The 26,978-nt window shown below is 33.1% G+C and overlaps 1 pseudogene; it reads left to right on the forward strand.

Moving 5' to 3' along the window:
• Positions 1 to 20,889: 20,889 nt before the first annotated feature.
• On the forward strand, positions 20,890 to 25,520 carry LOC131657585 (protein FAR1-RELATED SEQUENCE 4-like; annotated as a pseudogene).
• The last annotated feature ends 1,458 nt before the right edge of the window (positions 25,521 to 26,978 follow it).

Raw genomic sequence — 26,978 nt, forward strand, 5'->3', positions numbered from 1 at the left:
TTTTAGAGAGTTGGATGTTATACTCTCGTTATTGTGATGATTATAACGTTTAAGGAGATTATTTATACACTATTTTTATTTTATTTAGTAAAGTGAATTCATGATACCTATATGATTTGCGAAACATGTTTACTTTTATAATCTCGCTTCAATGATACCTTAAATGAAGGTGAGCAAGCGATGACAGGTGGTGAATGTCTTGTTTATTAAATTATGTGTTACAGAGCAGATAAGTTTGATATCGAGTAACATCCTAAGTGTATACACGTATTCATTGTATGTTTTATTTTATTGTATTAAGCGCGGGGTTTTTAGGGTGTTACAACGCATGAAACAAAACTCAATGGTCTAATAGGTTTTCGCAATTTTTTATTGCCATAAATCAACAACATTACAAGCCTAATTTGCAGCAAAATATACTCTTACTACATTGTATTTACCAAAATGGTGCAATGTATTCACTTTCTTGGTTGGATAACTGTTTTTATTATTATTTAATTTCATTCATGTATCCTCCTCACCTAATAGCTAAGGATTATGAGAAGATTGGTTCATGACACTATCTAAACAATATATAATATGAACAATTGTGTACTGATCTGGTCATTGCTAGTGTCCTTGGTTTTAACCTTAGGAGATTGGTTAGAATGGAATGACAAAACTCTAATTTGTAAAGAAAAACAGTTCTTTAAACCATAGAAGCAAAAGGTTAAGGAAATAGTAGTGGTACGTGTCACGTGTTGTTAGAATACATGATAAAGGATATTAGTTTAGTTAAAGTTGTCAAGGAGCATACATGTTATATGATCCTTAGAGACATTTGTCATCAATAAAGATGTGATGATGGCTAAAACTTAATACTCTAATACTCTTTTTCCTAACCTAAAAATATCGACTTTTACACATTGATCTCATGCTCAGCTACGGAATTTTTTAGTGATATTAAGAATAGCAATGTGACCAAAAAGATCATAAATTGTTTATCCAAAGTTCCAAACAGTGCCAAAAACAACAAAAACGTTATAATAATGTGAAGAAACAAGTTATCTATTCTACAAAGCAAGCAAGATCTTCATTCATACCCAGAAATTAACTAACTGAGATCTTCTCGATCAACAAAATGGGGTCCAACGTTTGAGCTTTTAAATTACTCAAAGACATACTAGTAATAGAGTAAAGATTAATGCATTCACAACAATAACCATGGAAGCTATCGAAATGGATTAAGTTTTGATATTTTACTACAAATTCAAAGAATTATAACTAAAAAAAAGTGTAGAAATTTTGACGCGGGAGAATTTCACTGAGAGGCGGGAGGAGCATTTTAGATGATTTAGGAATTTTTTCAACTTTACCTCCCAAAAATTCTTTTAGAAAAATTTGACAAAAAAATTAAATTTTTTTTTACAAAATAAAAAGGTTAAGTAAAAAAATAATTAAAAAAGGATATTATATTCATGTCTTATATTCGATTTTAACAGGGATTTTTTTTAAGGGTTGAGTGAAAAATTGAGTGCCTTTTATCTACGAGTATTAGAGACCATATACCAACTGTGTCTTGTAATTTTGGGTCTCTAAATGATCTCTACATGAATCCTTTTTTTACAGTCACTAAAGGTGTGCGTTAGTATATGGCAAATTTCTTGTAGTATTTGTATGGTCGGAAACAATTTCTTCGACAATGGAATAAGAGATTCGAGAAGTTCATGGTGCACATATTGTACTAAAAGTCAGTTTGACCACCGTGTTTACTTCATATTTTGACCCGGAAGTTTACTTGTGATTTTGTTGCTTTATGTGGATGATATCCTTACAGCCAGCGACACTGTTGAAGAAGTATTAAGGGTAATGGTTGAACTCGAACAGGAGTTTGAGATTAAGGATCTTGGTACTGTCACCAGAATTCTTGGATTGACATTTAGAGAGATATAAAGTAGTAAAAATTATTCTTATCTCAAGAGACCTACCTATGAAATATTCTCGACAAGTTTGATATGTCGAATTCAAAGCTTGTTGTAACTCCGATAAATTCTCAATTCAAGTTGAGTATAACTCAGTGTCCCAGTAGTGAGGTCGAAAGAACATATATGACTACTATATGATATGCTTACATAGTAGGTTCTTTGATGTATGCTATGGTCTGTACTAGGCTAGACATATCATATGCAGTGAGCCTTGCAAACAGGTACATGCTCAATCCTCAAAAGGTGCACTAGCAAGCTTTGAAGTGGATTCTAAGGTACATAAATAGGTCTCTGAGAAGAATCCTGATTTGTGATGGAACCTGTGGAGATGATAGCAAAGAAGAAATTGAAGGATTTGTCGACTCTGATTATGCAGGTTGTATGGATCCCAAAAAATCTATTTTTGGATATGTGTTCACTATGTTTGCCACTATAATCAATTGGAAAGGAACACTTCAGGAGGTTGTTTCCTTACCAACCACTGAAGTAGAATATACTTCCCTCACTGAAGTTGTGAGAGAAGCATTGTGGCTTGATGGTTTTGCTAATTAGTCAAAACTTCAAGGTCAAGCAATCACTGCTAAATGTGATAGTTAAAGTGCAATACAGCTGTCAAAAAATTCAGCCTATCATGAGCGAACCAAGCACATCGATGTGACGTTGTATTTTGTCAGAGAGATAATCAAGTGTGAATAGGGGTGTTCGCGGGCCGGTTTGGTTCGATTTTGAGAGAATCCGATACCCAAACTGATTAAAATTATATGGATTGGTTTGGATTGGATTTGTAAATTTTTACAATAAAGCCCAAACCGAAACGGACCGAGAAACAACGGGTTGGTTTGGGTTGGATTGATCGGGTAGATAAACAGTGCAAAAATATTTGAAAAAAAAAAATTATTTATGGAAATTAATTTTTCATAATAATATAAATACATAGTATTAATAGTGTTCAATTGTAAATATTAATTTTTCCCTAATAGATTAAAAATATCTAACAAGAACAATATCTAACATAAAGACTTTTGAATCTATAAGTAATTACTTCAGTTAATATGATAATGAATGTGTTTCATAACTCTATGCTCAATTACATAACTCTATGCTCAATTACCACTACACTAATAATTTTCTAATAACTAATTAAAATAACATAACTTATCCACATACAACATTTCACTTTTTTCTTGTTGAAGTTGAATGTTTGATAGTAATTTTCAAGGTAATTAATTATGATTGGTTTGGGTTGGGTTTGCGGGTAGAAAATTAAAAATCCGATGTCCGAACCAATTGTCATTGGATTTCATTGGTTTGGTTCGGTTCTAGCCCGAAGTGAAAAAATGTCCAACCCAAACACTATAGTTTGGTTTGGATTGCGGTTTGGTTTGGATTTACCCGAACCAATGAACACCCCTAAGTGTGAAGAAGTCCAAGTGCTGAAGGTTTCGACTAAAGACAATGATGTTGATATGATCACCAAGACATTGTAAAGTTACAAATTTTTCTTATGTATGTAGTTGATAAAGTTGCATGAAGAAAGCTAGTTTGTTCCCTTGATGTTATAGAGTTTGTTCCATGGTGGAGATTTGTGATAATTGGATCGAACTCTAGTCTCGACAAGGGTTGGTTCAACAGAATTCGAAGTCTTGCATACTGTATTCGAAGTCCATTCAAGCATGCAGTTTTCGAAATATGCTATGTTGTTAGTGTGTCGAATTGGGAGAGTCTGCTAGCTCAATTGCTTAAGTTAGCTTGTTGTTTAAGTTAGCTTAGAAGTTTACAAATAGACTAGTTCTCTCAGGTTGTTGAGAGAGCATTGGTTGTTGTTATTCACTTGTAATCTTTAACCCTAATTGAGAAAGTTAATAGTAAAACAGTTATAACCAATCCAGATTTCTTCTTCTTCTTTCCTCTTCTCTTTTTTTTTTTCCGTAAAACTAAAGGGTTTCTTGTGTTTGTTCAAGAAACTTAATCTTTCTTAAAATTTTAATTTGTTTTTGACGACACTCGTTACAACAAATTCTATATTGTATAGAACCCGTGCGGATGCACGGTATCTTGATAGTTCATAGAAAAATGGTCAGCACATGTATCTTCCTAGTTCAATATTGCTAGTTCATAGATAAATATTTAGACATTATTTTTTTTATTTTTTTTCTAATTCATCATTTTTTTTTCTTCCATTTGTTTTCATAATCCTTATTTTATTATAATTATTAGCATCCACCATTTTTTTATTCTCTCGTTTCTAGGCGCTCCCATGGTGAAAATATATAAGTTAGAAATTGGTGCTTCAAGTCAACCGTAAATTGGTGCTTCAAGTCCCACCATAAAAACAAGCGCATCGTTACTCTTAATAATCTTTATTTTTTAACTTTATTCAAAACATATTTAGTAATATTTATTTTATGAAAAAACAAGAATATAAAAGTATAAAACATCCTTAATCTTAATTTTTGTTTTTGAAAAATGATATGAATCTTTAACATATGATCGATATGGAACACCCACTTTTTTTATCGATATGTTTTCCTCATACGAGTTAATGTTTTCTCTTCCTCGGGTAGTGGTACAATAAAATAAAATTTGTAATCAAATTCATGTAATTAATTTTCATACATTATGGGAGAGATGGATTCAAATATTTGTAGTAGAAACTCTCATGATTGGTAATCTTAATAATATAATGCATATGGTCCACATAGATCGGATTGTTTCCCCGAATACTGTTCTACAGATATTTGTTCTTTTCAAAATATATGCTGTTTTGGGTTTGCATTATATTTGCGATAAAAAGGTATGCATTATATAGCCCGACAAAAAACAAAACACCACCTAATGTTCTGTCCGTTAGTTTTTGCATTTATTATAATATTCTGTTTCGAAATCATAAATGACTATTACATAAACAACAAGATAATCGAGCTTCTGGTGCATCACGTTGATGCGATAATGTGAATCGAAGGTTGTGATTACGGTGTTTTTTGATCCAGAGGTATTAGTGTTGATATGGTGTTGTTAATCGGTGTTGTTGTCTCCGATGCGGTGTATCTGAGAGGGATATCTGCATGATTATCACTTCAACGCCCAAGTCAGTTTATAGTTCAAGATAGATGATGGTGAAAGTGGAGATTAGAGATTGTGTATCTTAGAATCCTGTACGAAGGTATTTATACATTGGGCCTCGCGGAATAGGCTAGGTAGTGGGCCTTGTGCTATTGGGCATTTGGCCGACGCAGAGCAGTGGGTCTCGGGTCTTTGGCCAACACAGAACAGCTGCCCCTACGACTCGTCAAGCATGTTTGATGTCGGGGGAGTCTTTCAGTAATAATGGTCAGCCTTTAAAGGAAGTTTAACAAGGCGTCTCGACTTGCATGTGCCGCTTTAGCTTTGCCAAAACGTGATGCGAATGTGAGCATGAAATGTAATCCCATCATCAAAATATTTTGCCGTTTTTCTTTAACGTGTGACCTGAAAAGGTATGGAGTGATGTGTCACAACTTTCTGTGTGCTTTCCGTCGATTTGTCCTTATTTTTTGTTATCGATCAAATACGTCGATTGCATTCACATATATAAAGATAGAGAGAACGTGGAGAAACTTTGTAGTATTCTCGTAAACTAAGTTTCCATTGTCACTTTGAGTTTTTCCTCTTATTTGAGAGCACTTACTTCCCAGAGTAAGCGCCGTAGCACATTAATAATTCTAAAGCACTTAAGCTTTTGTTTTCCAGCTTCTTTTCTCGTTTCAGCACCTTCGCCTTCCTATTTCAAGGTACCTTCTCTTCTCCTCAGCTTTTACTCAAGTTTTTATCGTGTTTTCATTATGATGAGTGGTAACTCTATTATCGTTGAGAGTGACTCGGAGGGTAGTGTTTCTTCGTCTTTAAAAAGGGGAATGGAACTCGAATCACATTCCTTCTCGTCTGTCTATGGGGGTCTTGAATCGAGAATCATTATTTTATGTGATGATTCAAAGATGGAAGAGACATTTGGAGAATCTTTGTCAGATGAAGCTTTCTCCTCTAATACTTCAAAATCTTTATTTCCTATGAAATTCGACAGGAGTGAAAATCTTATCAAAAAATCGATGCCTCCTTCCGTCTTGACTGAGAGATAAATAAAGGCTTCCTATCAAATGAGAGAACGTACCACTACTACGGAATACACCTTCAGTGAAACTATATTACGACGACAATATATCCACCATAGTCATATCACATTTTCTATACGCATGTTTTTTTTATGGATAAAGCTAACATGTGCCCCAAAGGCACATGTTAAGAAACCTAAAGATAGAAAATTTGTATTGGAAAATATAATAAACACATTAATCATCAACTTTTAATTAAAAGAATGCATAATTTCTAAGAAAATTTTTCCACATTTAGCTTTAACATGTGCCCTTAGGGCACATGTTAGCATTACCCTTTTTTATTAAGAAACTTTCATAACATATCCTATAAAGAACAGTTGTAATATAAGTTGGGTGACAAGTTTCAAATATCAGCATCAACATTTTTTTAAATTTTTACAGTAAAAATAAGCGTGCGTCCCTTAATATTTTTTTAATTTACTAATTGAAAGTATAACAACTGCGATTGTTTTATTTAAACGTGGTTATAAGTTTCATATATCACTACGGTTGAAGCTCTCAACCATTGTGAAATTTTTTCCAACAAAAACAAAAATATAGCAGGTACTTTATTTCGTTCATAACACTTATGAATATTCACCATCCTCTTCGAATATCATTTATAGAAGCGAAATCTTTATCATCATATTCGAATATGATTTACGGAAGCGAAATCTTTATCATCCTATTCGAATATCATTTATGGAAGCGAAATCTTCACCATCCTCTTTGAATATCATTTTTGGAAACCTCGAGTTGTTGAATGATTACACCTCTTTATCTTTTTAAATTTCTTTTTCCATTCTTTGAAAGTTTTGATATTCCTTCTTACGCATAACAAGTGTATTCTTGTTTATTCTCTGATCTTTGTAGGTTTTTTGATTCCTAATAGAATTGTGTCATTGATGTAATACAAGTTTCAATTTAAAAATGGGTGTATTGTTGTTTCTGGTATGATATGATTGAGAATTATTTAGAAATAATATCACAACGGTTGTTAATTCAATTGTTATTATAAGTAGAATAATAAAACCCAAAAATGGTGTGTTATGAGCCGAACCCATGACCTTTCTATTATAACACAACAGTTGTTTCCATTATAAGTAGAACGCTATCTAATATATAACAACAGTCACACGCCCGTTGTGGTAACCTGCATATATATGATCACACGCTACCTAACAATGGATATGCTACCGGCATTATATGTATTTCACAACCGTTATTATTTGTGCTTTCTGTAGTAGTGTGATGGTTGCTTTATTCAAATGTACCCAGAGTTGACTGGTTATGACCCTAGCGACACTGAGATTGCTCGTCATATAGAGTGCCAAGGGCGGCTAGATAGTGTGTCATGGGTGAATCCTGATGACCATCATAAAGCCAATGGTGTATCCGATTAATAAAGTCGTCCAATGCAAGTAGGTGCCATTGGGTGGCTGTCGAAATAGTTGGGACTCCTTCTATTCTTGACACCATCAAAGTCATAACTCATGCCAGCATCATAGTTGGAAATTCCCTAGATTGGGTGATTGTGCCTATAGGTCCAGATGAGAGGGTATGCAGCTCTTTTGAGGGTTGCTCGATTCCCTGTACGGATTTCTTTTCACTAGGTTGGGGATACATATATCCTTCTTTGATTTTGAGGTGGTCGTGATGAATCTTTATGGCAGTGTTCCAACTTTATGTCGGGTATAAATTTTGGAAACCTTCATTGGGAATATTCTTGGACCTCTTATCTGTGGCTCGTACTTCGCTGGATGATGCTCGGGATCAAGGATTAATCTGCCTTCGTCCCTAAGTGCCTTGGTTCAACTCTTTTACTTTTGAGTGGGTGAACATTCTTGAGCGTTTCTTTCTGGTGAAACATGTCATTTCTAAGGCGCATATGGCCTTCTACTCATCTTTGTCTTCGGTGGCGAGCGTCTGCTCTTACAAAAGTGGGTTTTAAAAATCTTGGTCCATAACTTATTTCCACCGGCCCATCCCTTCTTATCATTTCGAGCTAACTTCTCTATCCTCCGAGGAGGTTAAAATAAAAGAGGATTTGTATGTCTGGTATCAAGGACTCGGATATGAAGAAGGGTTTGGAGCTGATGAAGCACTATCTTTTCAACAAAAGAAAAGACGAATAGATACTCGCGCGATTATTTATGCCTTTAAAAATCCCGAGAGACAAAAACTCTTTCGCGAAGATAGGGAATTCAGGCGCCTTTTTTAGTTGTGCAACTTGTGCTTTCGAAGATGTTGTAGCAACTTGTAAGAGTTTGTAGTGTTCGTTTAAAATTCATTACCAATGGCAACTAGTCAGAGACCCGTGCTCCCGCACAGGTGATTTTTTTTTGGTGTAGTATTTTTTTAATGATATGAATAATATAAATAAAAGGAATTATGAGCAATATGCATAATTAAAAGGAATCGTTTTACTTAAATAGAGTTAGGGTTTCATCGATTGCTTGTTATACTCCCAATTCTTTGAAAACCGAATATCCATAAGAATCGTTTTAAAATTTGAAAATAAATACTTTAGTTTTCAAATAAAAGTCATTGTTGTTTATAATAAAATAGACATTGTGTTGAAAGTGGCCCGTAAGATTAAACATTTTATTATCGTATTCATGTGCTAATTTTGTGCATAATATGTAGTTTGGTTAATTGAATAGTAATTGTTTGATAGTAAATGACCATAAAAACTCAATGTATTAAAGAACCATATAAAAAAATGACATGTGAGTTGGAGAAAAAAATAAAAATTTAACAAATGCAAATATAAAATTTTAAATATAAATGCAAAATATTAAATAATTTAATTAACTGTAAATTAAATAATAATTATATAGATTTAACTTAAGTGTATTAAATAATCTTACTGGAGAAAACAATGATCCCAAAAAAGGATTAAGATATGTCAAGAACACAATAGCAAAATAGGACCAAGTAATTTAATATTTGACGGTCCAACAACAATTAAAAGAAAGGGATATGAATCACTATTGGTTAATGAGTAAATAAAATTGAGAAAAATCATTAAAGATATAGTCACACGTGAACATTCCAGAAAGACATGAGATAAATATTTTAAGCTCAATGAGAAGAGCCTTATATCATTTGATAAGACTTGGTTATTGCTGATATATAATTATTATAAAATCACTAATAATTAAAAATATTTAAAATAAATATTTAACAAATCACCGATATGATAAATCCAATACGTCTAATAGCTATAAATATTTATAAAATTATTAATAACTATAAATATTTAAAAATATTTTATTAACTAAAATAAAAAAAAAAAGGATTATGGTGATAATGACCCGTGAAAATGAAGATATTTTTGTTTGAATATAGTTGATTCCCGTAAAACTTCATGATATTGTTAAATTGAATAAAAACATTCTTATTTTCTACGAATTTAAAAAATTTGATAATTTGATACTTTTGGTAATAATAAATTAATAATAAGAATAATTTGATACATGATAAAAACAATAAATTTTAAATTAATATAATAAAATTGCAGACATGCAAAATTAAACACGGTATTTACATTATGGTTTTAATAAAGAGTTTAAAGGTAGTGCACTGACAATGTAAACTAACTTTATACATACAACTAAACAAAACCATTACACTAGTCATGTCATATTAGTTTTTTTAAATTAAAATTGTATTTTAATTAAATACATGGTTGTGATTGATTGACAGTGTAATATCTCTTTTTCTCTTTAACAAAATAATAGTAAGTTAAATAAACACAATTTTTATCTCTACTTTTTAATTTTATTTTGATTGTAATTTTTCTCCTCTCGTCTCTATTTTTCTATTGCAAATAATTTTTTTTAAAATGAGTGTGTAGTGTGACAATGAGTTCAAACTACATTTATTGTGCCTGTTCATATTCATTTTATACATTTTTATGCCATAATTAAATATGACTTCTATCATCTATGGCTTACATGTGATGCCGTCATTCATGCAATAAAGTTGTAGGAAAAAATGTTATTTAATTCGGATCAATAAAAAACTAACACTTGGGGTATCCATTCAATAAAGTTGAAAGAGTAAATACATAATTTGTTAGATACGGAAATACCCTTTTATAAGCATTTGTAACACATTTTGTAATTGCTTTCAACTATAAATGCAAAAAAGTGTTGTGACATTAACACTCCTTCATGTAGAGCTGTCAAAATGGGCTAGCCCATATGGGCCGGCCCGCCAGGCCCGAAAAATCATAGGGCTTAAGCCTTAAAATTAAAGCCCATATTTTTTAGGGCCTTTTTAGCCCAGCCCTAAAAAGCTCGCTAACCATTAGGGCTAGCCCATATGGGTCGTGGGTAGCCCATTAGGCCCGCATAATTATAAATTTTTAAAAAATATATTAATATTTATATTATCTTACTCCAAAATAGCATATTGATTTTTCCCACTTCACTAAATTTTATCTCTACTTTATTTAATCTTTCTCTTTTAAATATTATACATTAATATAATCAACATTTTTTCATTGTATTATATTAGTTTTTCTCTTGTAATAAATATTCAAGTATTATTTTATACAATCTAGACATATATTGTATCTAGAAACACATTATAATATTTATAAGAGACAATATAGTACTTAAAAATGTATTATGTTTAAAATAACATAATTTTTAATCTTATTTATAATAAATATTATGGAGTTTTTATTTTAATTTTTTAAAATAAAAAAGCCCATTTAGGGCCGGGTAGTCCGAAGCCCATCTAGGGCCGGGCTCGTGTAGTAAATCTCGAGCCCAAATTACACAGGGCCTTTTTGGCCCAGCCCTGAAAAGCCCACAGGTGTTATGACTTTATCAAAACTAATGTTATTGTATCAGGATTTTTTTTATCAAGGTCTTATTCCATTTGTTATTTTTTTTTTTAGATTTACAAATCATAAAAATATTACCCGTGCGGCAGCACAGGTTTGTTACTAGTCCATTAAATAAAACTGAAAGAGTGAGTACGTAATTTGTTAGTTACGAAAATACCTTTTTATTTGTGCAAATAAATTTTGCTGAAAAGACAATTTAGTCAATTTGAAAAATCTATTAATAATAAAAAGATAGTATACTACAATAGTTGAATGAGCTTTTATTACTCTAAAATTAATATATTATAATTTATATCTACCTATTATCAAATTAATTTATTTTAAATCCCTGAACTCCATCAATAAAAAAATAGAGCTCTAAATTTTTTTAAAAAAAAGCTTTTATTTTCTATTATTATTGAGCTGATAGCCCGTGAGAAATCAATAATAAAATTAAGGGATAATAGACATTTATCCCCTGTCATATAGGCGAGATTCGGGTTACCCCTATTTTTTTTTTTTTTTGGATTACCCCTTTGAAATATGAAAAATTCTATGATTTACCCCTCTAGGACCCCTGTAAACTTGTTTTTTTGATTTACCCCTGGGTTTTTACTGTTTTTTACACGCTTAGGGGGTACCTTAAAAATACAGGGGGTAATCCAAAAAAAATTTTAATAGGGGGTAATCCGAATCTCGCCTATATGGCACGGGGGTAAATGTCTATTATCCCTAAAATTAGTTATCATACATAGCTTCAATAATTTTCCAAAGCATACGGAAAGATGACAATTTTACCCATCTGCTTACTCTCAAAAATCACTCATAATACGCACCGACAATTATTCACGAAAATAAACGGGTATGGACGTGGATACTGGTACCGCAGTATCATCCCGCTTCATATCCGCACAATATATATTTTTTTATTATTATATATACATTTATTACGTGTATGTTTATCAATTTTATTAATATGTTTCTATTAAACTTGTACGCATTTTAATAAAAAAAAATTATTATTTCTTAAATCAACAATAATATTTTTAAATTTTTTTAAATGTTTGTTAAAAACCTAGAATGACATGATAAATTACAATTTATTGATAATTTTTTATTATAAATGCGGGTAAACGGATACGGGTATGAATACTTAACTACCTATAAGGGACAAGTACGGGTATAAATATTAATGTCCACACAGGCCGAGTATGAACTTGAGTACGAGGATTTTTTTAAAATTGGATTTTTTTTAAAACTGCAAATATGAGAAGGGGGTGCTATAGTACTTTAGCCATATGTATTACAGAAGCACGTGGTCGATCACGTGTTATCTCTCATATAGCTATAAATAAGTGATTAAGTAGTTATAGGAATCATTCATCAAAAACCTAAAATCATATACTTTAGTTTTATTCATAAAGATGATGAGACCTCTTTTGCATTATTGCCTCTCTTGCTTCTCTTGGTATGCTTCACTTTTCTTACATGCATGTACACAATCTTTTTTTTTTTTTTTTTTCTAGAAGAATCCTTATCCTTTAGTAGTAGCTAGGGGTGTTCTCGGTGCGGTTTGGGCGGTTTTGACGAAAAAAATCATCCGAACCGCAAGAGAAAAAACCGTGCGGTTTGGTTTGGTTCGGTTCGGTTTTAAAAAAAATCCGAACCAAACCAAACCAAACTAATGCGGTTTGGTTCGGTTTTTTACAAATATTTTATTGAATCATACATATACATATAGATGACAACATAACTTTGTATTTAGACATTCATACACTATCAAATAACAACAAAACTCGTCATATTTTGACAACAACTTTCTATTTAATATGTAAAAATTAAATTAGACAAAAGTGAAATAAAAAACATAAAATAGTAGTATAAAACAATATAAAAATTATTAGAATGAAAAAAAAAATAGAAGAGACGAGAGATTAGTGAATGTGAAAAAGAAAAAACAAAAGAGTTGAGAGATTAGAGAAGAAGATGTGCGATAAAAACGAAACTAAAATAGGGAACATTTGCATAAAAATGAGAAGGTGAAAAAGAAAGAATATAAGAGAGTAGAGATTATAGAAAATGAGGAAAGATGTATGTGGCAAAGAAGGCGCGATAATGCTATTAGAGATTTAAGAAGATCGGGACTAAAATCATATGTTTAACTTTGGGTTAGATGTGAGATAAATAAAAGTTAGGTTGTAACATAATGCGGTTTGATTCGGTTTGGTTCGGTTTGCAAAATACAAACCGCAAACCGAACCGAACCGTGCGGTTTTGTTAAAAAATGACCCAAACTAATCCGAACCAAATGCGGTTTTTTGCGGTTTCAGTTTGGTTTGGTTTGGTTTGCGGTTTTCTATTGGGTTGGTTTGGTTTTGATCACCCCTAGTAGTAGCCTCTTTCATTAAACTAAATAAAAATATTACCTAATAGAAAAATAGCACTATAAACCTTCTAATATTACACTTAATTGCATAATTAATTGCTTGTTCACTTTTTGTGGATGTTTTTTTCTCCTCCTTGATTTTTTTTATAATCTTTTATTTTTATATCAATTTTTAATCTTCTATGTCATTCATCGTACTTGTTATTAATTAATTGTATTATATGTCAAAAACTGCTACTTAAAATAGATGTTGCATGTTTTAACCTTTGTCTTATGTCTTTTCCATGTTTTGCTATAAAGATTGTAGCAGTAGTAGAATCAAGAAAAGACCTTAGAGAGAACAACATTGATGTTGAAGAAATGAAGAAAGACCTCGAAGATTTTGAACCAAGGCGAAATGTTTCAGCTTTTGGAAACATTGAAATTGGTGCTGAATTCACAAAGGATTTTGAACCAAGACCAAGTAAAGTATCACTAAATATGGAAACAATGAAATTGGTGCTGCATTCACAAAGGATTTTGAGCCAAGACCAAGTATCACTAAATATGGTGCATAAATGTAAAAGAATGCTACTTCAACTATGATGGAGTATATTTAAATAAGTCGTTGATGCTTCATGTTCAATGATTAGTAAGTATGTATCATGAATTTATGTATTTAAGCTTTTTGAATAATTGTTGTATTCTTGTGAGGTTAACTGAGATTGTTAGTGGAACTTTCACTTGTTTACCAAACTTGATTCTCATTTGAAAATTTCTTCACCCACCTCCTAACCTTCTTGGCCACTTCTGATGAATTTACCACAATACCTCTAGTTTCGGAAGTTCATTTCCGAAAACATACCTTTTTTGATAAAAAAAGGTGTTTTCGGAAATGTATCTCCGAAAAAGTGTTTTTTTTAATATAAAATATTGATTTCGGAGATGCATCTCCGAAATAAAGTTATTTTTCAGAAAATGTGGTGTTTTCGGAAGTTCATCTCCGAATTCACCTCCCTTGGAGGAATTCGGAAATGTACTTCCGAAATATTGTCTGGACAGAAGAAAGATGAAAAACAAGAACAATTCGCTTTATTTAATCGGGTGAAGATTACATCGATCACATTACATAAGATTAAAGTTACATATTGTTAAACACGGGTAGGTGGGGATGAGTCAACATTTTGATAACGTCGTCCGCCGATCTTTGAAGTTTCGCGTCCAACTCGATCGGGCCCTTCGAAGAAAATCGGTCGAACGTTGTCCACAAAACCGCTAAATCTTCGTCGTTCTTGATCTCAAAAGGTGTGAACTTAATGTGTCCCTCGTCGTTAAACGATGGCGAGCGGTATTCGAGCTTGACAACCTTTCGATTCTCGGGATAGTGCAAAAGCGTGTTGAGCGACGTTATCTACTCCGCAAACGGCGTGTCGCGCGAGAAATGAAATTGGAACGGCATCGGGTAGCCGGTTTCAAAGTAGACGAATGCTAGGTGGGGGTAGGTTTGTGTCATTTGTGTTTTGTGGTGTGAAGAGGATGAAGAAGAGTGTTTTGTATTTATAGACTTATTGGAGCAATGATGGCCCAACAAACCTTATCCTGCCTCAGGGGACTTTTCGGAAATGAACTTCCGAAAATTGGAGGCAGACTAGCATATTTCGGAAGTTCATTTCCGAATTATGCAGAAACAGAACAAAATTTTGCATATTGTTGATTGCTTAGTGTGTTGTGTAAATTGAACAAATGGAATTCACAATAAACATAAATTAGACAAAGATGACATAAAACATACTTATATTATATATGTATTGAATCGGTCCGATTTTACATGATAAACAACAATACATACAAAAATGGTCATTACAAACAAAAAACGATCCGGAACAAACTAAAATTCACCGAACCAATCGGTGGATCCTAAGTCCAAAATAGGTATGTTCTTCGACCGCTCTCTATTTTGCTCGCGCTCTTGGCTCATCATTTCTTCAAACTCCGCCATTCTTGAAACAAAAGGATCCGGCCAAGTCTCCGCCTCATTTGAACGATGTGTCGTCCATTGACAAGAAGTAGCCGGTATAGGACACCCCGGTTTCAAAAACACTTGGACGAAGTGCCGCGATCGTAGATACCCGATGCATATGATCCGGCCCGACGCGTCCAATGGCGGTCGACTATGAAGTGGAAAGAAAGTCTCACTTAGTCCAAACCTCGTCAAATCGACGCATACAATATCATATGCACTTGCTATTAGATGACACATATCGGGGAATGACATCCACTTCGAAACCGGAGCGATACCGGTAAGTGATGGAACAAGTGAATCATGAATTTTCGCAAAGTTTTCTTGATTTTCATATAGTCGGACGTAGATGTCCCGATACGAAGTCAACTCCGCAACCAAGATGTCTAACTCGATTTGTCCAAGCGCACACGACTTTTTCTCTAACTTTGTCAAGAATGGTGGATTCGACGTAATGACAAAATGTCTTAATGGAACCACACAAAGACCTAAAGTGTACCAATTTCTCGGTATACACCTCTTCGGAGTATGCATCCAAAATTTCCCTCCATGCCGCCATTATCCTATCAACCACAACACCGGCTTTGATAACTTTACCGTTTTCATCCGGCCTATCTTTTGTCCCAACCGCGGGTTTCAACTTGCTTCTCACGTTGCAAGTTATGTGATACCGGAAAAGTAACGCGGTAGATGTCGGGAAGACGGTATCGACCGCATTCATCAAAGCATTGTCCCGGTCGGTGACAATGACGTTTGGCATAACCTCTTGATCAACTAACAAAGACTTGCAAATTCCCAAGGCCTATGTAAAGTTGTCTTCTTTTTCACACTCCAAAAAAGCAAACCCGACCGAATAAGTCTTGTCCGTCGAGGTCACACTGACTATCTCTAGAAGAGGAAGCCTATATTTGTTTGTCTTGTACGTCGAATCCATGACTAGAACGGTTGGAAATGTGTTGAATAATTTGATACTTTCGGGATGAGTCCAAAAAATATCACGCACCGTAACTTTGTCCTCGGAGGTTCGGAAGCTTGAAACATATTTGTTATCGCCTAATAGTTTCAAAAGTTGTTGCATTTTCGACCGAGGGCCCATATTCAAAACTTTGAGATTGTGTTGTTCATTGTAAACTTGTTTGATATTTGAAACGCTATCCGGTTTCTTACGCTTCAAATCGGCAAGTATGTTGCGAGGCGCCACTTTAACTATCGTTAAGTCCAATATCACATTCCTCTCTTCGCGGGACAAACGGCACGCCATTGGATGTCCGTGTAACTTGACATCCAAGGCATGATTATGAATTCCACAAATTACGGTTAACCGCCACAAATCATCAACCCTCCAAGTAGCACGCAACTTAAAAGGACACCCGCACTTTCTCGATCCCGTGTCGTCGTGTTTTAGCACCCGGTTTGATTGTACATAACTCCCACCTCGTTCGCAATTCAAAACAACGAAAGCTTTCCGCCTACTATTTCCGTTGTCCGACCTTAAAATAACAATTCCAAATCCAAGTTTACTAGCTTCGTTCCGAACCCACTCAATCAATTGTTCGCGACTATCGAAGCTCCGATCATTTGTAAATTCTTGCCGAACATCAACCGCATTGATCATAGGATTAACATCGATAACCGGATCGTTATTAACGCTGACAACTTCTGGAACTACTGCGTCATCGTCTTGCACAATGTTGTCCGGATGCACCATACCTAACAAATGAAAAAATTAGCAAAAGTTGGCCAAAACAGTTTTTTTTTTACTGCCAGGGCATATTTCGGAAGTTCATTTCTGAAATTTGTTAGGTAATGTATTTCGGAAATGAACTTCCGAACCATATCAGTTTCAGCATAATATTCATCAATCAATGTAGTGAAATAGGGGAATAAATGAGTGATGTTTACCTGAAATTGTAGCTTTCTATGCTCCCTTTAACGTGATCAACGGTTTGAAACTTGATTTTAGGACGAAAAGTGGATGGAGATTGATTGGGTTTTGGAGAGGGTTTGGGGAAGTTTTGGAGAAAAATTATGAAATAGTGAAGGAGGGAAATTTGTATATGCAGCAATATTTTCGGAAATGAACTTCCGAAAATATTCACGGTTTTGAATTTTTTTTGACTTCGGAAATGTATCTCCGAAAACACCACTTTTTTGGTGTTTTCAGAGATGCATTTCCGAAGTCAAAAAAAATTCAAAAAAAAAATAACTTCGGAGATGCATCTCCGAAGCAGGGGCAGTTTTGGGTTTTCGCTGGGGGTGACCCCCATAGGGAGGTGGGTAAAGAAATTTTCTTCTCATTTTCCTAAATTTGAAGAGATTGTTGTAACTGCAGTATTAATTAAAATCACTCATGTTATTGTTGTGAAAAATCATTAATTCAAGTGTTGTAAGTGATTATTAGGTTTTGGTAACCGGTTATAGGATGTAGTGTTTTTGGCTGTTAGAACAGGTGTAATCGGTTACCGCGTCTTGGTAACCGGTTACTTCTGAGTTGAGTTCTAATTGTTGAAATAATTATAACCGATTATAGGTTTGGTGTAACCGGTTACATGCAGTTAGTTTTAGTTTTTGAGTTTGTTACTTGTGTCTCAATCTAATCTATTGTACTTGTATATATACCTCTGAGGTATCATTGTAATGTTAATGCAAATGTTGTACGAGCATATTTTCACCCTCAATTACACCTTCCTTAATTCTCCCTCACTCTCTCCCTTCCCTCACTCAATTTCTCCATTTTTAACAGCCTTGTGGTTCCAAGTTCTAACATTTGGCATCAAGAGTCTGGTTTGATCTACCAAACACCTAGTGTTCAACATGAATTCAGTCTCAAATGAAAGAATCTCTACAAAATTACTCCTCCTTGATGCGAAGAATTACAACAAATGGTGCAAGCAAATGAATGTGTTGTTTCGATACCAAGAAATTCTTGAAGTAATCAAGATGTTGGGAAAAAACCAAACATATCATAGAGAAAAAAGAGGAGCACAATAACAGCAAAAGATATTAACGTGGAAACTCCCAAACCGGAGAAAAATCACGACCATTGTCAAATGACAACCAGAGAATAACACTGTGTGAAAATTGTTACAACATATAATATACCCTCAAATACCCCAAACCCCCAGTACACCCACACTCTCCAAAACAAATATTTAACTATATCTCACAATACTCTAATACAAGAGTATAAGAGAACAAAGAAAGTTAAATACAAAATTAAAGTGTTTTTTACTGGTGCATTTTATAAAGAAAAACTTGAATCTCATATATAGCTTTGAACTTCCTCTTCCTTCACAAAACTAGGCAATGTGAGACTTCTTCAACATGTATATTTTCCATTTACCCCAACAATCTTCACCTTGATTGAAAATAATACATTAATTTTCATTGTCTTTACCGAAAATCATACTCCACCGTAAAGAGTATAGTCACTTGAAGCTACACCACTCCAAAAAATTTCATATTGTCTTCACCAACAATCATAGTTTTAAAAACTATCATATATACTCCATCTAAAGAAGAGTATACTTCACTTGAAATTAAACCACTTCAAGAATTTTCACATGCCGAAAAACAGGTTGAAACTTCCATGTTGGTAGGAAACTCTTTAAGCATCGACATAATCTCACAACACACTTGCATCAATGCCCATGTGTTAATTCGCGAGCAATAACTCGTCCTTTTCCATGACAGCAGAAATGTCATGAGGACACACTTCTCAATTTTCAAATAAGATCATCCTTTCTCACGGTGAAAGAGACATTGTTAGCATTTGACTCAGAGTCCTTCTCTGACAGTGCCCCATCAAGACACTTATACTTTATATGTCCAATTTTTCCATATTTCCAACATTTCACACCCGTTTCCCTATTTTAATTCATATAAGACCTTCCTATAGAAACCAACACTGAGTTTGATGAATTAGTATCCACACCATTCAATCTTCTTTCTTCAGGAATAATTTTACTAGTAACTTCTTCATAACTCGGAGTTTCCTTCCCATATATCAAAACAGGTTTAATATGCTCATAAGAAGATGGAAGAGACCAAATGAGTCTCAAAACTTTATCTTCATCATCAATCTTAACTCCAATAGTTTCTAATTCAGAAACAATACTATTTAGAACACTTAGATAATCAGATATTTTTGTATGTTCATCCATATGAAAGTTATGAAACTGCTCCTTCAACAACAACCGATTTATATACCCTTTCTTTGATATATACCTTCAAGTTTCTCCCAGAGCTCTTTGGCTGACGACGTACCAAGAACAATCGCAAGAATATTTTTAGCCAAAGACATGTGAATTATACTCAAATCTTTCAAATCTAGTTCCTCTCACTTCTCGTTTTTCATGTTGGAAATATTTCCTTTTAATGCCTTATGTAATCCTGATTGTATCAAAAATCATGGACTTGAATTTTCCACAAGCCAAAATTGATTCTTCCATCAAATTTCTCTATGTCAATCTTCACTGCACTTGAAAAAATTGACATTGCAACTAAAATTTTTCTTGCAACAAAACAACAATTTCTCAACCAACACAAAGCATAAAATTTCTTTTATGATATGGAAGATCAGACTAAACTGCAACCACAGAGTATACTAAAAAACTTATACTCCACCAAATCAAGGCTCTTGATACCGGTTGTTGAAAAAAAATTAAACATAGCATAGAGAAAAAAGAGGAACACAATAACAACACAAGATATTGACGTGGAAACTCCAAAATCGGAGAAAAACCATGACCATTATCAAATGAAAACCAGAGAATAACATTATGTGAAAATTGTTACAACATATAATATACCCTCAAATACCACATGCCCCCGGTACACTCACACCTTTCAAAATAAATATTTAACTACATATTACAACACTATAATACAAGATTATAAGAGAACAAAGAAAGTCAAAAATAAGCTTAAAGTGTTTTTGACTAGTGCATCTTGTAAAGAAAAACTTTAATCCTATATATAGCCTTGGACTTCCTCTTCCTTCACAAAACTAAGCAATGTGAGATTTTTTTCAACATGTATCCTAACACAAGAATGGTGTGAGTCCTCTTATCGAAGGTCCGACGGATGCACAACAAGTAACACATAAGGAAGGAAATAAAAAAGATTTCAAGGTGCTATTTTTAATCCATCAATGCTTTGATACGGATAAATTTGAGAGAGTTGGTGATTTACTGAAATCTTAGAGAAGACATACCCATGGGATGACAAGGCCAAGGTTGTGAGATTACAAACTCATAAACGCCAACTTGAGTTGATTCAAATGGAGGAGAAGGAGACCATCAAAGATTTCATGATGAGAATTACTCGGTTGATGAACTAAGTAAAAGCATGTGGAGAAACGATTACGAAGCAGTATGTTGTCGCGAAAATATTACGTTCTTTGACAACATGAATCGATAACATAGTTGTATCAATTGAGGAATCGAAGGATCTTGCATCGATGAGCAAAGAGGATCTACAAAGCTCTCTTGAGCCACATGAGCAAAGAACGAACGAGAAAATTTGTGATAAGGCAAAGAGGAAGGCAAGAAATCAGAGGAAAATGAACCATGAAGAGTAAACAGAATTTTCAGAATTTTAGGGGAAAGATATCCCAAAATTCCAAGAATTTGGCTTGTCAAAAGGGTAAGAGCAGCTGCAACAAACAGAAGAAACACAAACAACTCTTATCGTGTTCCGCCGAGTTGGGTTTATTATATCTAATGTCAATTGTTTGTTTCACTAACCCCTCTTTGAACATACAACCTAGTAAATTAATTTTGGAAATAATCATATGAAAAATTATCTTATATTTGAAACATATCTTACACTAATTAATATTTTTTTAGCATTATGTAACTCATCATTCATCTCAAGCTTTTTATAGTTAAAATCTCTCCAATACTTCTAGTTTTCGTTAGGGATGGCAAAATGAATGGATTGGATGAATATGAATTGGATTGTTAATGGATGGATCAAAATAATTCATTAGTCCATTAACAATCCACTTAAACTTCCTTAAAAATATTCAATCCAATCCATCCATTAAGAATAAAATACATCAAATCCTTACAATTAGATCATTTTAATGGATGGATATCCATCAATCCAAAAAAGTAATTTAAATATATTCATTTTTTAAATAAATATTTTGTATAGAATATTTGTTTTACGTTTTCAAAAATGTAATCAAATATTTCATATTCTCAAAATAACACTAGATTTTTTAACTATATTTTCAAGAAAAAATTTGATTTTACTGTATTTTTGAAGAAAAAAACTCAATTTTTTCTGTAATTCTGACAAAAACTCAATTTTACTGTATTTTTGAAAAAAGACTCGATTTTACTGTATTTGCAAAAAAAATCGATTTTAATGTATTTACGAAAAAAAACTCGAGTCTTTTAAATTTCAAAAAAACACGATTTTACTATATTTTCAAAAAAAAACTCGATTTTTATGTTTTATCATAAAACTCAATTTTAATATATTTTGAAAAAACTCGACTTTACTGTATTTTCGAAAAACGCGCTTTTACTATATTTTCAAAAAACTTGATTTTACTGTAATTTTGAAAAACTCAATTTTACTGTATTTTCAAAAAACTTGATTTTACTGTATTTTCAGAAAACTATATCTTACTGAGTTTAAAAAAAAATTGATTTTAGCGTATTTTCTAAAAACCTGATTTAACTGTTTTTACAAAAAACAAGATTTTACTGTATATTCAAAAAACTTGATTTTACAGTATTTTCAAAAAAAAATGATATTACAGTATTTTTGGAAAGACACAATTTTATCGTAATTATGAAAAAAACTTGATTTTACTATATTTTTTAAAAAACTCAATTTTTAGAAAATACACTAAAATCGGGTTTTTCCAAAAAATACATTAAAATGGAGTTTTTTCAGAACAGAACTGCTATATCGTACGAAACCAATTACTAACGAAATGCAGCAACACATGACTCTAAATTGAAAGTTGCACCATATATATAGGAGATAAAACACAATTTATATTTATATTTATTAATAATTATAATAATAATAATAATAATAATAATAATAATAATAAATAATAAAAGTAACCACTACTTCTTTCCAACACTCCTTGTTCCTCCTTCTTTAACGGGCTCCCGCGTTTCTATGTAAAAAAACCGCTTCCATACTAAATTCTGCAGTAGTTGTGAGTGCCCCCATTTTAATGATTTTAAAACTTCTATTTTCCAGCAGCATCGTCTTCCTGCAGTAGTCACCATAGCTAGTATTAGGATTCATCACCATAGCCATCTCCAGCATTACACCTCCGCATCCCGTCGTCCCAACTGCTTCGACTCATTGCTACAGCCATCTCAGACACAACACCTATGAAATTCATTGTTCCAACTATCAATTTTGATTTCTTACATTGAAGCTCTGTTGATTTCAATTGTAACAATCAATCACAAGTAAAATTGTTGTTTATTTATTGTTTTATCATTGCTTTTAAATCGCGGCATACAACACATATTGTCAATTAATTGATTTGGTTTATTCATATATTTTTCTGTTTAAAATTTATTGTTTTAGTGGAGGAAAATTATGCATCTTTTAATATAGAGGGAAGAAGTGAAGAAAATAACATATTTGATCAGAGTATTGATGATGAAATTGCTTATGAAAATGAATATCCTACACCTAGGATGAAATTTACCTCTGAAGATCAAGTTACTGATTATTACATAAATTATGCTCGTTGTATGGGTTTTGGAATTGGTAAAATTAGTTCAAAAAATGGAGAGGATGGAAAAAAGTACTTTACTTTAGCGTGTAGTCGTGCAAGAAAGTATTTGAGTAATTCAAAGAATATTTTGAAGCCGAATCCTATTTCTAAAACACAGTGTAAGGCTAGGTTGAATGCTTGCATGTCTTTAGATGGAACAATTATAGTTTCAAGTGTGGTTCTTGAGCATAATCATGAATTAAGTCCAACAAAAGCTCGATATTTTAGATGCAACAAGAAATTGGGGCCTTACATGAAAAGGAGGTTAGAACTTAATGATCAAGCTGGGATTAATGTGAGCAGAAATTTTCGATCTTTGGTGGTTGAAGCAAATGGTTATGAGAATCTTTCTTTCGGAGAAAAAGATTGTAGAAATTATATAGATAAAGTAAGGCGACTAAGACTTGAGACAGGAGATGCTGAAGCTATTCAAAACTATTTTGTTAGAATGCAAAAACAAAATAGTAAATTTTACTATGTAATGGATGTTGATGATGAAAGCCGTTTACAAAATGTATTTTGGGCTGATGCGAGATGTAGGGTTGCATATGAATATTTCGGTGAAGTGGTAACTTTTGACACCACTTACTTGACAATTAAATATGACATGCCTTTTGCCCCTTTTGTTGGAGTTAATCATCACGGGCAATCAATTTTGTTGGGTTGTGCTCTATTGTCAAATAAGGATACTAAAACTTTTACTTGGTTGTTTAACACATGGTTAGACTGTATGAATGGACGTGCACCAAATGCTATAACTACTGATCAAGATCGAGCAATGAAAAATGCAATTGAGGTTGTCTTTCCAAAATCTTGTCATCGTTGGTGTTTATGGCATTTAATGAAAAAGGTTCCAGAAAAGTTAGGTAGCCATTCAGATTATGAGTCTATCAAAACACTTTTGCACAACATTGTATATGACTCTTTGAGTAAAAGTGATTTTATAGAGAAGTGGGAAAGAATGATTGAATATTATAAATTGCAAGATAATGAATGGTTGAAAGGGTTGTTTGTTGAACGGGATCATTGGGTTCCTATTTATGTGAAAGACACATTTTGGGCTGGAATGTCAACTACACAACGAAGTGAAAGTATGAACTCATTTTTTGATGGATATGTAAACTCAAAGACAACACTGAAGCAATTTGTTGAACAATATGACAAATGCATTGAGAGACAAAATTGAAAAGGAAAACATGGCAGACTTTGGTTCATTTAATGCAACAATTGCTTGTGTAAGTCATTTTGGTTTTGAGTTACAATTCCACCATGCATTTACAAATGCAAAATTTAAAGAATTTCAAGTTGAGGTGGCTTCTATGATGTACTGCAATACTCTATTTGAAAAATTGGAGGGATTGAATTCAATATTTTCTATTACCGAAAGTAAGAAAGTATTTGACAAAATTAAGGACATAATGTTCAAAGTGTCTTTCAATGAGAATATTTTTGAATTACAATGTACTTGTTGCTTGTTTGAGTTCAAAGGCATTTTATGTAGACACATTCTTTGTGTACTTAAGCTGATTGGCAAAACTGATTTAGTGCCAACTTCTTATGTTTTATCGCGGTGGAGGAAGGACATAAGACGAAGATATACACTTATTAAATGTGGCTTTGATCAATTAGTTGGAAATCCAGATCTTGAACGTGTTAATAAAGCTTGTGATGCTTTTTATGAAGTTGCTTCTACAAGAATAAATACTAATGATGTATTGTTGAAAGTGATGAATTGGATTGAGGACTTGAAAATTGAGTTAACATGTGAAGAAATGTCTCCTTGAATTAGAGAAGACAATTTAGTTCAAAGTCAAGCGACTAGAATTCTTGACCCTACAGTGGCTCGGAGTAAAGGACATCCTCCTTTCAAAAGAAAAACCTCTAAAGTTGATGAACTTGTAAAGAATAAACTCATTAGAAAGAAAAAGCAAAATAGAAGTCAGAAGAATAAAAATAATCCAAGTCAAGAAGAGGTTATTCTGAGTTCTTCGTTTTTATTTTCTATATATGTATTATATAACATATTTGTCTAATTTTGACTTTTTTTACTGCAGATGACAGGTACATCTAGATGCCAAGAAGTTGAAAGTGGAGAGACTATTAGATCTCAAATTATTGATAACATTAGCACACAAGAAAGCACCCAAGTAAATGAAATATACTGTTTGATTCTTAGTTATTGTGTTAAATACAGATGATAGTTTATTTTGATTATTAATATTACACTTCCTACTTTTTTTTGTATTATTTGTAGTGTGAGCAAAGATATGTTCAGAAGAGCACTTTTGTAGATGATATAGCTCTCTTCAATCTAAATCAAGAATACACTAATGTTGTAAATCAGGTGAAACGTGCAATCATCTGCTATATTTATATTATGTTACTGATTCTAATTTTGTTCAGCTAGTGTCTCTTAGTTTTATGGTAAAATATTTGTAGATGTTGTTGATTGGCTGTAATTTTTGGTAAAACTCATGTGTTTCTATCTTGTCAAATCTGGTGTCATGACATGCTTTCTACTGTTGTGAAGTTTTTCTTATGCAGGCCTTTACCTGATGTCAAGGCCGATGTCATGACATTCGCAGCTGTTACGTTCTTTTCTATTACTATTTATGGTTATGTGATCTGATAAGATCCTATGCGCTTTATTTGGTAATGTTGGATTCTGATCTGATTCAAGGACGTCTTTGATGGTTATTATTTTTAGTTCCTTGATTTATGGAAATTAGTTTTATTATGGTTAAAACTAATTTGGATCCAAGGCCCAGTTGCTGTGTTTTATGAAGGCTATATATTCTACGAAGAAGCTGCTGATCACGTTAGGGTTTTTGTTTGAGAAGCTTTAAGAGTTCTTTGTTTTAAGTTTTCGTTCTAGCCTTCTTGTAAGCCAAACAATCATCATGATGATTGTCTTGGTCTAGGTGTTTTGTGTTGAGTTGTAAGAAGTACTCAAAGCTTTTAAGCAAGAGTACTATTGTACTTGATTAAAGTTTTTAAGCAAGATCAAGTTGTGTCTTTGAAGTGTGTCTTCTTTGCTATTCGTTGAGTGTTTTTCATCACTGCTGTGATTGAGGGGGAGTGAGTAGGATCTCTGATCTAAGTTGTTTAGATTGAAGTTGCATTGGGTAGATATTAAGTGGAAGGAGTAATCTTGATCTGTATTACCTTTAATTGATATTACTTATAGTGGACTTCCTCCCTGGCTTGGTAGCCCCCAGATGTAGGTGTGATTGCACCGAACTGGGTTAACAACTTTCTTGTGTTGTTATTCTGTTTACTCCTTGTTTATTTGTTTAAAAGCATTCAGATAGTAATGTCGTGACATCCTGTTCGACATCGCGTGTCTGAGTCCAGAATTTCAATTGGTATCAGAGCAGGCACCCTGCCTGTTTTTACTGGGTGAGATCTAGGGACAGTATTTTCTGGTACTATGGACAAAGAAGGTGGTGGATTTGTGATTAGACCACCCATTCTGGATGGTTCCAATTATGACTATTGGAAACCTCGCATGGTGGCTTTTCTGAAATCCGTGGATAGTAAAGCATGGAGAGCTGTGAACAAAGGATGGGAACATCCTGTCATTACTGATAAAGATGGCAAGAAAACTCTTAAACCAGAGGAAGAATGGGACAAAGATGAAGAGGCATTGGCGCTTGGCAACTCTAAAGCCTTAAATGCTTTATTCAATGGAATTGACAGGAATATATTCAGACTAGTACACCAGTGTGAACTAGCCAAAGATGTCTGAGATACCCTCAAGACTACTCATGAGGGCACCTCCAAAGTGAAGATGTCAAGACTTCAACTGCTAACTACGAAGTTTGAAAATCTAAGGATGAGAGATGATGAAAGTATTAAGGATTTTCATATGAATATACTTGATATTGCTAATACCTC

This window comes from Vicia villosa, linkage group LG3, assembly GCF_029867415.1.
Source record: "Vicia villosa cultivar HV-30 ecotype Madison, WI linkage group LG3, Vvil1.0, whole genome shotgun sequence".
In the NCBI taxonomy this organism is placed as follows: domain Eukaryota; kingdom Viridiplantae; phylum Streptophyta; class Magnoliopsida; order Fabales; family Fabaceae; genus Vicia; species Vicia villosa.